Source organism: Mycetomoellerius zeteki, unplaced genomic scaffold (genome assembly GCF_001594055.1).
Source record: "Mycetomoellerius zeteki isolate Tzet28-1 unplaced genomic scaffold, Tzet1.0 scaffold349, whole genome shotgun sequence".
NCBI lineage: Eukaryota > Metazoa > Arthropoda > Insecta > Hymenoptera > Formicidae > Mycetomoellerius > Mycetomoellerius zeteki.
This window is the reverse complement of record NW_017257337.1, coordinates 70492-78198: the sequence shown is the minus strand read 5'-3', so window position 1 is coordinate 78198 and position 7707 is coordinate 70492.

The following is a 7707-nucleotide window of genomic DNA, read 5'->3' as shown; positions in this document are numbered from 1 at the left end:
ACGTCCGAGCATAAAGTTAGGTTGTTACAAAATAAATCATTTTCTTCATTTCCAGGTTCTGCTTTAAATAAGGAATTAACATTTTTTGCATAGCGTATACGGCGGCAGTATCATGACGAGTTTATCTTTCTGATAAAAATACAAGGCTCTTGTGTTTCATTTCAGATTTTTCTTTGTAATAACACACAACAGGAAAGACCATGCATTGGGTGTTATTAAAATGAAACGCTTGAGACGCATCTTGAGCAATGTACTTATAGTTTTCAGAAAAATCTAAAACAACTAAAACTTCACCATCATTTAAATTGCTTTTTTTCTCACTGAAGAACTGCGACTGCTGTTTTGCTATGAATGAGTGAGGTTTCAAAAGAAGAAGCTTATTACATAATTCTTCTATGAATTCTGCTGTAGGGATGATTTGAGTTTGCAATGTTGCTCTGTCTGTGCCAGTCCTTGCACTAAATTGTACATGGTGAATATTCTTCTTTTCTAATAATTGTTGTAAGTAATCAACTCAAAAGTTTCCGAAGATTGTTAGCCCTATTGGGTCCGCCATTTTGAATTTTGAAAATTTGATGTCATATTCGTGTTCAGCGACCCCAAAAATCCCCGAGTAACAAGTTTCAAGTGAATTCGATAAAATTTTTTTAATAACCCGCCATATTGGATCCGCCATTTTGAATTTTGAAGTTTGCCACTTTGCATTCAAAAGTAGACATAAATACCTAAATTTTAAGCCATCGTGGAACCTTCTACGTTAAACCCAATTTTGGAGGCATAGGGGTCTCCCGTTGATAAAGAATGCCCCATATATATATACGTAGATTATTATATACACATACTATATAAAAAAATATATATATTACTATTTATGTTATAAATGAATAAACAGAAATTATTGCTTGTTAAAACATTCAGTATTATATTATTAATTATTATGCATTATATATACAGCATAAGATTTTCTAACCTTACAAATTAGATACTCAATAGTTAGAAATTTTTAACTAATGAATTGTGACGGTTTTCACTTGTATGTTTTCACTTGTAAAGTCTTTTAGATCAAGAATAGTCTTGTCCATTACTTACCGTTTTACACTCGATTCTCGTATCGAAAGGAAGAGAATTGTACTATTGGGATTATGGGAACATGGGACGCCATTTTTATCTTACACTAGAACGTTTTCTATTCCTTACCTGCACGCTTACACTCGTCAGTTCTGGCTTGCACTAGTTCGGTTCAGTTCAGTTCTAGTGCAGTCCCAGTGCAGGAACAGAAAACAAACCTATAGTGTAAGGGCCACATCAGCCATATGTTTGCGTGATGTACGCGTGCAAAGACATAGAGAATAGACTACGCGATCCGTGATCAAAATGACTGATAAAAAGTAAGAGAAAGGGATCATGGAAGACGACCAATCTGTATCTCTTTTCATTCAACGGTGTAATGAGAGAGAGAATGAGAGGGAGATTGGCCGTCTTCTACGGTCCCTCTCTCTCATTATTGTCGACCACATTTGATACACTACTTAGATACGAATCGCGCAGTCTATTCTCTATGTCTTTGTACGCGTGATATTCGTGCTTTTACGTTAAAAGTCACACTGCCGGTTCTTGCTGCGTGAAAAATTGTCACAGTTTAAGTGGAAAAAATCTGGAGATAATATTTTGTAAGTTGTAATCAATCATGGTATACGGTGTCGATGTAACATATATATGGACTTACATGCGCATGCGTTGATTAGTAATATTCTTACGTCACGGGTATGCACCATGAGTTTAGTACATATTTTTCGGAATCATACATTAGAACCAAGTCAGCGATATAGTGTTAGATATAAATATAATATCTATGATGCAGACGCATCTACATCAGAGGTTACGCTACATTTTCAAAAAATCATACAGTAAGTAAATCAAGCGACACGGTCACATCAAGCTAGTGGTAGCGTCGCGACGCCAAGTGCATAAAAATATAAAACGGGCCGCTTGATAGCTTGGCCGTTTGACATGTGAACGTCATTGTGTATATGTTCGTGCCGTTGCCAATTCGCGACGCTACCACTAGCTTTATATCTAGAGTTTTGACATCATCAAACTTTAGATTAAAATTACTCAGAAACTAAAACCGCAATCAAAAGTCTAAAAACATTTTTATTATATAATGTCATCGGTATCTTTCGATTACGACCAGTCCAAACAAAATTGGTGCAGCCGATACCGAGAAAGAGATCTGGAGATCGTGTCCCGAAAAGGGACCATTTTAACTTTTCAAATTTTTTCAGTCGTACGCGTGATACATACATATAAAGCGTTTTATTAAGCTGCTGTTCACAATGTCTTTATACAATTTTAATTTTAATATAAAATTAAAATAAAATTAGCAACGAAAGTAAACCTTGATGTGCATATGGGTGTAATTTATGTAAATGAGACAGACAAACAGGAGAGAAAGCGAGAGAGCGAGAGAGAGAGCGCAAAAGGGAAAGATTATAAAAAAACAAGAATGTAAAAGAGAAAAAGTGAGGGCAAGGAGAGAATAAGAAAAGGCGAGAGAAAGATTAAAAATTTTGATATAAATCCATATCCTCGTCAAAAATTTGTATTGGTGATAATATTTATTAAGTTAAGTACAATTCTCCATCATGGTAAAAATATAAATGAAGGACATTATACAAATTTATTGCAAGTTAAAGATACAAAATGGACATCCGTAAATGATTTAAAAGTTGAAATATGTATTATAAATGGCTTCGAAATGCTAAGAGCACATACATATATATTCTTCTTAGAATAAATCTAAACAGTTAAATTATCAATAAATGAGTTAAATCAATAAAGTATGACTTAATATTAAATAAATATAAATTTATAAAATAACAATTAAAAATAATCTGTATTCATTTTTAGAAGATTTAAATTCTACATTACTACATTTTCAAAAATTTAAAAGAACCAGTGAAATTCTTAAAAAAACCTTTTTAAAAAAAGAAAAAATATACGCCAAGTTATAGTAGCATAAAAAAGATATTGAATAGATTCTTTTTAATGAAAAACGGATATGAAGTAAATATAATTAGCCAAGTATTTCATTACGCAAGATACATAAGATAGATTGAAAGTGACTAAATTTGTCAATATATTAATATAAAATTGTCAATGGATTATAGTGAAGAAAAAACTTGACTTGCCCAGTAGCATTAATTGTACTTCTGTAAATATATTACTTCAACACAGTATTTCCATTATAAATTAAAATATATAATGACCTAATTTGTGGGTAGATGAAAATATACTCACAAATAATAGACGTGATATAAATTATAGAGGAATAATATGTAATAATATTGATAATATTCAGATATAGAAACATTATAGATAACGAATTTACAAGATTAGTAAGCAATTATTAACTTCTCTTCTTTGATGAATTACTTCTTCAAAACTGGCCAAGTGTAGTCCAGCCAAGTCATGCGCCATCGACCGGAACAAGTGATAATCAGAAGGAGCCAGATCTGGTGAATACGGCGGGTGTGGTAACAGATCCCATTTCAGCGTTTTGATGGTGTCCTTGATGATGGAAGTGCGATGGCACGGTGCATTGTCCTGCTGCAAAATCACTCGCTCATGTCTTGTGTCCCATTCTGGCCGGTTCTCGAGCAATGCATGGCTTAAATTGATTAATTGTTGTCGGTAGCGTTCTCCGTTGACAATTTCGCCTAGTTTCAACAGCTCATAGTAAACCACTCCTTTCTGGTCCCACCAAACGCAGAGCATTGTTTTCTTTCCGAATCGCCACTTCTAAAGCGTTTAAACCAATCTTCACAGGTTGTTTTCGATGGTGCATGTTCACCGTAAGTCTCCTCAAGCAAACGACGTGCTTCAGCTGCATTTTTGACCAAGTGAAAGCAGAAAAGCAAGACTTCCCGCGAATGCTGTTTTTTTGGCACAAAACCCGACATTTTCACTGTTGCATAAAAATTTTTTTTCGTCGCGAAACTGGAAATATTTTGATTGATTATTGTCGTCAGATGTCGCAGCTACAAAAAATAAACAACTTCAGACATGTATGTCGACTACATGTGTCGTTGGCGCCATCCATGTGTGAAACCCGGAAACTTATTTGTACACCTAGTATTGTTTTCATCTATGCGTATATCTGTAGAATATTGTATGTAATAGTCTTTTTATTAATCTGTATTGCAAATAATTTCCGTATGAAAACATATTGGTCCTAGAATATTGTATTTTAATGCGACCTGGGCACGCCAAGTTTTTTCTTCACTATAATCCATTGACAATTTTATATTAATATAGAAATGCTTGTATTAAGCTTGTGCTAATATATAAAGGCTTGTACTAAGGAGTTAGCAATCTAGTAGTATATATAGAAGTCTGTGTATATGACTTATATTATTATATAATATTAGACGCTTATAATACTTACTCTCACAACTTCTTGGAGTGAAATCTCGGGTGAACTTCCGAAAACGTCCAAGGTTGATTGCCATGAATTTTTTGGTAGAAATACTCCAAATGATGTCAAATGAATGCCCTTAAATAGATTTTCACCGATGCGAAGGTTTAATGCTAAAAATGTTTTACACAATGTTATGTAAACACAAAGTTATGTACTGCTGGAATGGAGTTTCGTAAATGTTGCCTCCGTGCCTAGAGGCTTACAACTTTCCACGCGAAGCGAGTTTCATACCACCTTCCCCCTGTCTAGGGGCGTATGACTTTCCATGAGAAGCGACTTTCACCCCATCTTCTTCCCTATTTTGGAGCGCACGACTTTTCACGCGAAGCAAGGTTTACCTCACCTTCCTCCCCGGTCTAGGGGCGCACGAAGGTGAGATAGATCTTCTTGGAGATCGAGGTCAACATCAAGGTCAATCGGAAGTGATTTGGAATGAGCTGTGTAAAGTTAATCCATTCAAGCGGTATATAACTTTATTTAAACATTTTTGGCATTAAATGTTCTTATTGGTGAAAATCCATTTAAGGGCGTTCATTAGACGTCATTTGGAGTATTTCTGCCAAAATTCATGGCAATCGAACGTTAGACATTTTCGGAAATTTATCCGAAATCTCACTCTAAAAGAATTAAAATATGTCATTTCTTGGGGGAAAAAAAAAATGGCAATATTTCACTCCTTTAAAGAGATTTACCTCAATGATAAATGTTGAGTTTCGTCCCCTTACGTCCAATCTTTAATGAAACTGTTGGAATAGCGCTTATGTCGGTTGGAATGCATTTTTTTATTACGCGCCAATACTACTCGCGGGACCAGTGATGGGCAGTGTGGGAATTATTCTCGCATGGGAATGTTCATGCGCATGCGTAAGCTGACGTCACAGTCGCGTGTCGGCTGCTTTCACAGCCGTATCTGCGACAGTTAGCCGTTAGGTGCCGGTCGTGCCCCGTAAAGGGCTCTAAGTCTTTACGAATTTTCGTGCATTTTTTGCGAGAGGTAAAGTTCACATGTTTTATATATTTTATGTACAATGTTTTTGTTGGAATACTAGTAAGGTTTTCTGCAGTTTTCCTTACTCTCGCAACGAATGTTGGTATTCACGTAATAAATCAGCTGCAGACGTAAAAAATAACAAACAAATACATTTCTTTATTATTATTTGTATTAACTATTTATTCTATTTGTTTAAAGGAACTTTCTTCTCTTTGTAACTCCCTTCATATTTCCTTCCTTGCTAGGGTCCTAACGATACCTCAGATCTTACCCAGATACATACATTACTGAGCAGCCATAGCGTTTGTTCAGTGCGCATGCGTCACTTTATTCCCACACTGCCCATCACTGCGCGGGACCCCCTGCTGCCATTGGAGGCCATCTACACTTCACAAATACACGTTCATGCATTCAACCTTTTTACTCGATTCACTTTCTATACTTCACGTTTATACTTCGTGTTATACATACCGTTCTTCTCGCGTAGTCAAGCCACGCTTGTAATTACACAAATATATATTTCTCGTGAGCCATACAATCAGCTGTCGAAGTTACTTATACCATATCCTATCAGAAACTAGGCTCATTCGACGTGTTTTTGCATGAAATGACTTTAGCAAAAAAAAAGCGTCGCTCTGCCCCGCGAAGCGAGATATTAATCGTTAAAGTTGATCTTTGTTAGGTTAGGAAATTTGTCATCCACTGCGATCTCACTCCAAAAAAGGAATGAAATGTTCCACTCCTATTTTGGAGATTTCGCTCTTTTTCAAGAACTTCGAATGATGATTAGATAAATTGTTGTTATATTTATCTAGTGACAAAGGATACAATATATGAAAAATTACAGATTTTTATTTTATATTAAATACCGATATTTGTGTTTGAAATTAATATACAGTCAAATACATAGCTCAAACTATATTAAACATTATTTTAATAACCTTAGGCTGCGTTCGGAAAGACGCTATTAGCGGTATTTATGTCATTTTATCTTCATCATTCATTAGATATGAAACAAGGATAGTATAATGTTACACAAATGGCGCTGATAGCGCGCTTCTCGAACGCAGCCTTATGTCAAACTACTCCATATGTCATTCTACCCCGGTCCCGGAGTTAGTTGACATGGACGGAATACATTAGAAAAATGTATTTTTTTCATACTAATTATATTCAGTTTCCCATGTATGTGATAACTGGCTAGAATTTATTTTTTCGATAAGTCTCTTTATTTTGTCTGTAAAAATTCGAAACTGAAAAATGAGTCTACTAGCCCTGGTCTACCCTACGCACAATACTTTTTTATAATCTTTTTGCTCATATAATTATTTTATAGTGTAGTCCTTTATTAATTTTCTGTTTAATGATTATACAACGTAGTCCTTTATTAATTTTCTGTTTAATGAATAAATGAACGGTGCATACACCACAACCTCGAAATAATGATCGGTAGCACAGCGCGTAATATGAAAAGTAAATTGAAATGTCTGTCGTCAACCACATCGCTTGTGTGGCTTCATTGATACAAAAAAGAGGAAATGAAATTTCGGAACAGACATCACACGACGTAAGGCTTTCTTGTTCTTTAAAAATATCACTATTTTTGTTCACTGACTTTGACTGACTCCTCGTACTTTAATTTTGTATTAATTGCCTTTCTTTCTCCAGGTTCGCTTTGTATTTTGCAGTATATAATGAAAAATTTTTTTAAGCCGATTTAAAGGATATTGGTATTTATTGCAAACTGTTCTGATATATTTGGAACAAAATATTCGTTTTTAATTTTATCTGCAAAAAGATGATGCATGTATACGTTTTTGATATTTTTATTTACGCAGAAAACACAATTGAAATCTGACAGCTGCCAATTCTTTGTTTCATTTAATTTAAAACATGTTTCTTAAAAAATGCTGTTTTTATATTCTATTTGCTGCGCGTCGGCGCTAAAGTCTAATAAGTTTATGTGCGAAATCCTCATACGCCAGATGTTCCATAAATTGAAATTTTTACTTACGGCTTTGACTGAACACTAAACTTATCGAGGAAAAAGCATCGTCTGAATATTGTTTTATGAATTCCATGGCTAGATATACGCGCATATATTTTCTATCGTATAATGTTGTATATATATATATATATATATAATTATTGTAATTCACTGATTACGTTGTTCGAAAGAATATCGCGAACATTATACAGGGTGTCCCATTTTAAAACTTCCACGCGATTATCTCAG